The sequence below is a fragment of the Hyperoodon ampullatus genome (genome assembly GCF_949752795.1).
Source record: "Hyperoodon ampullatus genome assembly, chromosome: 6".
Lineage (NCBI taxonomy): Eukaryota > Metazoa > Chordata > Mammalia > Artiodactyla > Ziphiidae > Hyperoodon > Hyperoodon ampullatus.
Window position 1 is genome coordinate 127883429 of NC_136919.1, and position 8861 is coordinate 127892289.

The window sequence follows — 8861 nt, forward strand, 5'->3', positions numbered from 1 at the left end:
ATCTGCAAACAGTGACAGCTTTATTTCTTCTGTTCCAATTTGGATTCCTTTTATTTCCTTTTCTTCTCTGATTGCTGTGGCTAACACTTCCAAAACTATGTTGAATAAGAGTGGTGAGAGTGGGCAACCTTGTCTTGTTCCTGATCTTAGTGGAAATGGTTTCAGTTTTTCACCATTGCGGATGATGTTGGCTGTGGGTTTGTCATATATGGCCTTTATGATGTTGAGGAAAGTTCCCTCTATGCCTAATTTCTGGAGGGTTTTTTGTTTTTTATCATAAATGGGTGTTAAATTTTGTTGAAAGCTTTCTCTGTATCTATTGAGATGACCATATGGGTTTTCTCCTTCAATTTGTTAATATGGTGTATCACATTGATTGATTTGCATATATTGAGGAATCCTTTCATTCCTGGAATAAACCCCACTTGATCATGGTGTATGATCCTTTTAATGTGCTGTTGGATTCTGTTTGCTAGTAATTTGTGGAGGATTTTTGCATCTATGTTCATCAGTGATATTGGCCTGTAGTTTTCTTTCTTTGTGACATCCTTGTCTGGTTTTGGTATCAGGGTGATGGTGGCCTCGTAGAATGAGTTTGGGAGTGTTCCTCCCTCTGCTATATTTTGGAAGAGTTTGAGAAGGGTAGGTGTTAGCTCTTCCCTAAATCTTTAATAGAATTCACCTGTGAAGCCATCTGGTCTTGGGCTTTTGTTTGTTGGAAGATTCTTAATCGCAGTTTCAGTTTCAGTGCTTGTGATTGGTCTGTTCATATTTTCTATTTCTTCCTGATTCAGTCTTGGCAGGTTGTGCATTTCTAAGAATTTGTCCATTTTATTGGCATAGAGTTGCTTGTAGTAATCTCTCATCATCTTTTGTATTTCTGCAGTGTCAGTTGTGACTTCTCTTTTTTCATTTCTAATTCTATTGATTTGAGTCTTCTCCCTTTTTTTCTTAATGAGTCTGGCTAATGGTTTATCAATTTTGTTTATCTTCTCAAAGAACCAGCTTTTAGTTTTATTGATCTTTGCTATCGTTTCTTTCATTTCTTTTTCATTTATTTCTGATCTGATCTTTAGGATTTCTTCCCTTCTGCTAACTTTGGGGTTTTTTGGTTCTTCTTTCTCTAATTGCTTTAGGTTCAAGGTTAGGTTGTTTATTCAAGATGTTACTTGTTTCTTATGGTAGGATTGTATTGCTCTAAACTTCCGTCTTAGAACTGCTTTTGCTGCAGCCCATAGGTTTTTGGTTGTCTTGTCCCCATTGTCATTTGTTTCTAGGTACTTTTTGATTTCCTCTTTGATTTCTTCGGTGATCACTTCGTTATTAAGTAGTGTATTGTTTAGCCTCCATGTGTTTGTATTTTTTACAGATCTTTTCCTGTAATTGATATCTAATCTCATAGCATTGTGGTCGGAAAAGATACTTGATACAATTTCAATTTTCTTAAATTTACCAAGGCTTGATTTGTGACCCAAGATATGATCTATCCTGGAGAATGTTCCATGAGCACTTGAGAAAAATGTGCATTGTGTTGTTTTTGAATGGAATGTCCTATAAATATCAATTAAGTCCATCTTGTTTAATGTATCATTTAAAGCTTGTGTTTCCTTATTTATTTTCATGTTGGATGATCTGTCCATTGGTGAAAGTGGGGTGTTAAAGTCCCCTACTATGAATGTGTTACTGTCGATTTCCCCTTTTATGGCTGTTAGTATTTGCCTTCTGTCTTGAGGTGCTCCTGTGTTAGGTGCATAAATATTAATGATTGTTATATCTTCTTCTTGGATCCATCCCTTGATCATTATGTAGTGTCCTTCTTTGTCTCTTCTAATAGTCTTTATTTTAAAGTCTGTTTTGCCTGATATGAGAATTGCTACTCCAGCTTTCTTTTGCTTTCCATTTGCATGGAATATCTTTTTCCATCCCCTCACTTTCAGTCTGTATGTGTCTCTAGGTCTGAAGTGGGTCTCTTGTAGACAGCATATATATGGGTCTTGTTTTTGTATCCATTCGGCCCATCTGTGTCTTTTGTGGGAGCATTTAATCCATTTACATTTAAGGTAATTATCAATATGTATGTTCCTATTCCCATTTTCTTAATTGTTTTGGGTTTGTTATTATAAGTCTTTTCCTTCTCTTGTGTTTCTCGCCTAGAGAAGATCCTTTAGCATTTGTTGTAGAGCTGGTTTGTTGGTGCTGAACTCTCTCAGCTTTTGGTTGTCTGTGAAGGTTTTAATTTCTCCATCAAATTTGAATGAGATCCTTGCTGGGTAGAGTAATCTTGGTTGTAGGTTGTTCTCCTTCATCACTTTAAATATGTCCTGCCAGTCCCTTCTGGCTTGCAGAGTTTCTGCTGAAAGATCAGCTGTTAACCTTATGGGGATTCCCTTGTGTGTTATTTGTTGTTTTTCCCTTGCTGCTTTTAATATGTTTTCTTTGCATTTAATTTTTGACAGTTTGATTAATATGTGTCTTGGCATGTTTCTCCTTGGATTTATCCTGTATGGTACTCTCTGTGCTTCCTGGACTTGATTAACTATTTCCCTTCCCATATTAGGGAAGTTTTCAACTATAATCTCTTCAAATATTTTCTCAGTCCCTTTCTTTTTCTTTTCTTCTTCTGGAACCCCTATAATTCGAATGTTGGTGCGTTTAATGTTGTCCCAGAGGTCTCTGAGACTGTCCTCGTTCTTTTCATTCCTTTTTCTTTATTCTGCTCTGCAGTAGTTATTTCCACTATTTTATCTTCCAGGTCACTTATCCGTTCTTCTGCCTCAGTTATTCTGCTATTGATACCTTCTAGAGTATTTTTAATTTCATTTACTGTGTTGTTCATCGTTGCTTGTTTCATCTTTAGTTCTTCTAGGTCCTTGTTAAATGTTTCTTGCATTTTCTCTATTCTGTTTCCAAGATTTTGGATCATCTTTACTATCATTATTCTGAATTCTTTTTCAGGTAGACTGCCTATTTCCTCTTCATTTGTTAGGTCTGGTGGGTTTTCATCTTGCTCCTTCATCTGCTGTGTGTTTTTCTGTCTTCTCATCTTGCTTATCTTACTCTGTTTGGGGGTCTCCTTTTTGCAGGCTGCAGGTTCATAGTTCCCGTCGTTTTTGTTGTCTGTCCCCAGTGGCTAAAGTTGGTTCAGTGGGTTGTGTAGGCTTCCTGGTGGATGGTGCCTGTGTTCTGGTGTATGAGGCTGGATCTTGTCTTTCTGGTGGGCAGGTCCACGTCTGGTGGTGTGTTTTGGGGTGTCTGTGGACTTATTATGATTTTAGGCAGCCTCTCTGCTAATGGGTGGGGTTGTGTTCCTGTCTTGCTAGTTGTTTGGCATAGGGAGTCCAGCACTGTAGCTTGCTGGTCGTTGAGATAAGCTGGGTGTTGGTGTTGAGATGGAGATCTCTGGGAGATTTTCGCCGTTTGATATTACGTGGACCTCGGAGGTCTCTTTTGGACCAGTGTCCTGAAGTTGGCTCTCCCACCTCAGAGGCACAGCACTGACTCCTGGCTGCAGCACCAAGAGCCTTTCATCCACACAGCTCATAATAAAAGGGAGAAAAAGTAGAAAGAAAGAAAGAAAGAGGATAAAAGAAAATAAAGTAAGGTCAAATAAAATAAAGTTATTAAAATAAAGAATTATTAAGAAAAAAAAATTTTTAAGTAAAAAAACACAAAAACCAGGGCTTCCCTGGTGGCGCAGTGGTTGAGATTCCGCCTGCCGATGCAGGGGACATGGGTTCGTGCCCTGGTCCGGGAAGATCCCACATGCCGCGGAGCGGCTGGGCCCATGAGCCATGGCCGCTGAGCCTGCGCTTCCGGAACCTGCACGTCCGGAGCCTGTGCTCCGCAATGGGAGTGGCCACAACAGTGAGAGGCCCGCATACCGCAAAAAAAGAAAAAAGGAAAAAAAAAACACCAAAAACCAAAAAAAAAAAAAACAAAAACGGACGGATAGAACCCTAGGACAAATGGTGAAAGCAAAGGTATACAGACAACATCTCACACAGAAGCATACACATACACACTCACAAAAAGAGGAAAAGGGGAAAAAAATCACAAATCTTGCTCTCAAAGTCCACCTCCTCAATTTGGGATGATTCGTTGTCTATTCACGTATTCCACAGATGCAGGGTACGTCAAGTTGATTATGGAGCTTTAATCCGCTGCTGCTGAGGCTGCTGGGAGAGATTTCCCTTTCTCTTCTTTGTTCGCACAGCTCCCGGGGCTCAGCTTTGGATCTGGCCCCGCCTCTGCATGTAGGTCGCCGGAGGACGTCTGTTCTTCGCTCAGACAGGACGGGGTTAAAGGAGCCGCTGATTCGGGGCCTCTGGCTCCCTCAGGCCACGGGGGAGGGAGGGGCACGGAGGCGGGGCAAGCGTGCGTCAGCGGAGGCCGGCGTGACGTTTCGTCAGCACGAGGCGCGCCGTGCGTTCTCCCGGGGATGTTGTCTGTGGAGCCTGGCACCGTGGCAGTGGCGGGCAGCACAGGCTCCCGGGAGGGGAGGTGTGGAGAGTGACCTGCGCTCGCACACAGGCTTCTTGGCGGCGGCAGCAGCAGCCCCAGCGTCCCACGCCCGTCTCTGGGGTCCGCGCTTTGAGCCGCGCCTCGCGCCCGTCTCTGGAGCTCCTTTAAGCAGCGCTCTGAATCCCCTCTCCTCACGCACCAGGAAACAAAGAGGGAAGAAAAAGTCTCTTGCCTCTTCGGCAGCTCCAGACTTTTCCCCGGACTCCCTCCCGGCCAGCCGTGGCACACTAACCCCCTTCAGGCTGTGTTCACGCCGCCAGCGCGCTCTGACTGAAGCCCGAGCCTCAGCTCCCAGCCCCGCCCGCCCTGGCCGGTGAGGAGACGAGCCTCTCGGGCTGGTGAGTGGCGGTCGGCACCGCTCCTCTGTGCGGGAATCTCTCTGCTTTGCCCTCCGCACCCCTGTGGCTGCGCTCTCCTCCGCGGCTCCGAAGCTTTCCCCCTCCGCCACCCGCAGTCTCCGCCCGCGAAGGGGCTCCTAGTGTGTGGAAACCGTTTCTCCTTCACGGCTCCCTCCCACTGGTGCAGGTCCCGGCCCTATCCTTTTGTCTCTGTTTATTCTGTTTTCTTTTGCCCTCCCCAGGTACGTGGGGAGTTTCTTTCTTTCTTTCTTTCTTTTTTTTTTTTTCCGGTACACGGCCTCTCACTGTTGTGGCCTCTCCCGCTGCGGATCACAGGCTCCGGACACGCAGGCTCAGCGGCCATGGCTCACGGGCCCAGCTGCTCCGCGGCATGTGGGATCTTCCCGGATCGGGGCACGAACCCATGTCCCCTGCATCGGCAGGCGGACTCTCAACCACTGCGCCACCAGGGAAGCCCCGTGGGGAGTTTCTTGCCTTTTGGGAGGTCTGAGGTCTTCTGCCAGCGTTCAGTAGGTGTTGTGTAGGGGTGGTTCCCCGTGTAGCTGTATTTCGGATGTATCTGTGGAGAGGAAGGTGATCTGCGTGTCGTACTCTTCCGCCATCTTCCCGCTCTCCCAAACAGTTTAATAATAGTAATTTTTGTGACGCATGAGCATGGAATATTGTTTTCTATTGTGTCTTCAGTTTCTTTACCGGTGCTTTATAGTTTTCTGAGTATAGGTCTTTCGTGTCCTTGGTTAAATTTATTGCTAAATAGTTCGTTCTTTTGGATGGAATTGTAAATGGGATTGTTTTCTTAATGTTTCTTGCTGGTGGTTCATTATTAGTGTATAGAAATGAAACTGATTTGTGTATATTGATTGCATATTTTGCAACTTTACTGAATTTATTTTTTAACATATTTTTTGAAGTAATGTGAAAAATTGCAATACTAAAATCTCACCGTTTCTACTGCCCCCCAGGTGATCCACAGGACCCACGACATGGTAGCTACTAATATGCTCTTCCCACGGTGCCTCTTAATACCATGCGGACTCCTACAAGGGAAATAAGTATCACAACTTTGGTTGAACGTGGTCTGGGTAAGTCTTGGCCTCAATAAGAAAAATTTGATGTCTGTCTTCTCTGATTTTCTGGCATGATGCTGACACGGTTGTCTAGAAAAGTGATTTACTTTCCAGTAATTTAAAATGTACAGAAAAGTTGCAGTAATGGCAAAAAGTACTCACATTTGCCACTTGACACAAAATGCTCAGTGTGTTTTGCCCAAGGCACCAGCACATAACCCTTAAATGAAGAAATCCTGATGTCCACATTATAATTTAATACTCAGCCCCACTTCAACCTTCACCTACTGTCCGAACGGTATGAAAATGTCTTTTTCCATCCTGATCCGGTTTTCTTTTTCTGGAACCATGACTGAGTTTCTCCCTTATTTGGACAACCTTGATGGATTTGAAGCAGACAAGGTGAGTATGGGATCTAGGGGGCCTTTTCTGTATGGCTTTTTTCACTAAGAATGTTTTTAACGTTCATTTTTGTAACAAATATCAGCACTATACTTTTTTTTTCATTGTCATTAAAACTACAAAACATGACTTTAGCATTTAATTCACTTTATGTATACAGTTTTGTGGTATTAACTACCTTCATTTAGTTGCACAAACAAGTTAACTAACATGTGTACCTCCTGTGTGCATGACAGATACCCAGGAAATTGAGTAACACCCTGAAACGGCCCAAGACATCACCTTAAATACCGTCTTCATCTAAAAGGGGAAAAAAGGAAGGCTATAGTTGTTTCTGTCTACATTCATTTGATCGTATATGGTTTCCAATTGATGTTGTATAACTAGTTGTGGAGAAGTCATGGGATAGATGGCTGCATTTGAATTTTGAATTCAGTTTGAATTTCTAAATTTAGTGGATTCTGCAGGCTTGATACAAGGTTTACAAACTTCATATTGGATCAGGACATCCCATGGTGTAACTGGTATTCATGGTTTGTTCAACAGTTAAAGTTCTGTGTGATATGAGTTCATCCCGGAGTAATCCAGGTTAGTTTCTGTTATACATTTGTCCCAGGATGAAAGGACAAGAGAACTAAGACCTGATTTATAAAAGTGCCTTCAAACTAATTGATACTGAAGTATAGTTAACCTACAATGTTGTGTTAATTTCTGCTGCACAGCAAAGTGATTCATACGTAACGTACATACATATATACATATGTTTCATATTCTTTTCCATTATGGTTAATTACAGGGTATTGAATACAGTTCCCTGTGCTGTACAGGAAGACCTTATGTATCCATCCTATATCTAATAATTTGCATCTACTAATACCAAACTCCCAATCCATCCCTCTCCCCTGTCTTCCCCTTGACAACCACAAGTCTGTTTTCTCTATTTGTGAGTCTGTTTTTGTTCTGTAGATAGGTTCATTTGGGTCTCATTTTATAATCCACATATAAGTGATATCATATGGCATTTGTTGTTCTCTGTCTGACTTAGTTCACTTTGTATGATAATCTCTAGGTCCATCCATGTAGCTGCAAATGGCATTATTTCATTCTGTTTTATGGCTGAGTAATATTCCGTTGTATATATGTACCACATCTTCTATATCCATTCATCTGTTGAGGGACATTCAGGTTGCTTCCATGTCTTGGCTATTGTGAGTAGTGCTGCTGTGAATGCTGGGGTGCATGTATCTTTTCGAATTATAGTTTTGTCTGGATATGTGCCCAGGAGTGAGATTGCTGGGTCATATGGTAATTCTAGTTTTAGTTTTTGAGGAACCTCCATACTGTTTTCCATAGTGGCTGCATCAATTTACATTCCCACCAGTAGTGTAGTAGGGTTCCCTTTTCTCCACACCCCTTCCAGCATTTCTTTCTAGACATTTTAATGATGGCCATTCTGACCACTATGAGGTGATAACTCACCGTAGTTTTGATTTGCGTTCTCTAATAATTAGCGATGTGGAGCATCTTTTCATGTGCCTACTGGCTATCTGTATGTCTTTGGAGAAATCTCTGTTTAGACCTTCTGCTTATTTTTTGATTTTTTTTTTCTTTTTTGAGCTGTATGAGCCGTTTGTATATTTTAGAATTAAGACCTTGTTGGTCGCATCATTTGCAGGTATTTTCTCCCAAACAGTTAGCACAGGTACTGGAACAACTGGATACCCGCATGCAGAAGAGTAAAGTTGGACCCTTACCTCCCCCCACCCCATATACAAAATCAACACAAAATGGACCAAAGGCCTAGGTGCAAGAGCCAAAATTATAAAACTCCTAGAAGAAAACATGAGAGTAAATCTTCACGACCTTGGATTTGGTCATGATATCTTAGATCTACCAAAAGCGCAAAAGCAACAAAAGACAAAATAGATGAATTAGACTTCCTCAAAATGAAAAAGAGTTGTGTATAGAAGGAGCAAGGAATAAGATAATCCACCATCCAAAATGGCACAGGATGTTTGCAAGCCATGTATCTGATAAAGGACTGTATGTAGCCCACCGGCCAAGCCCCCGGTGGTCCAGTGGAGTGTCTGTGCGGCCCCTCCCATCCTCGGTGATCAGGGAATTTCAGGCCCCACGGCACCCGAGGGGTGGACGCTGGTCATCCTCAGCACCCTCAAGGAGTGAGTGAGTGCTGGATGGTTTTGAGCCCAGATGCACTCCCATTACTGCCCTCAAAGGCCGAAGCCTTCAGCATGCCTCCAGAAGGACACAGAGTATTTGCAAGTCTTTGAGAGCCAAGAGAACAGTCTTCACTTTTCTGAAAAGGGCATCTTACTATCTCACAGCATGACCATTTTCAATCTGGCTCGCGGGGTGCCCTCCCACTTTCTTTATTTCTCTGAGAGTGGCCATGGTGGTTTGGCTGTCCCCAGTCCCCACACCAGGTGACAAGGCCAGTGGGGCCAGATCCTGGTGGTCCTTAGCTTCGTTGGAGATTAACCCAGACTCTCGG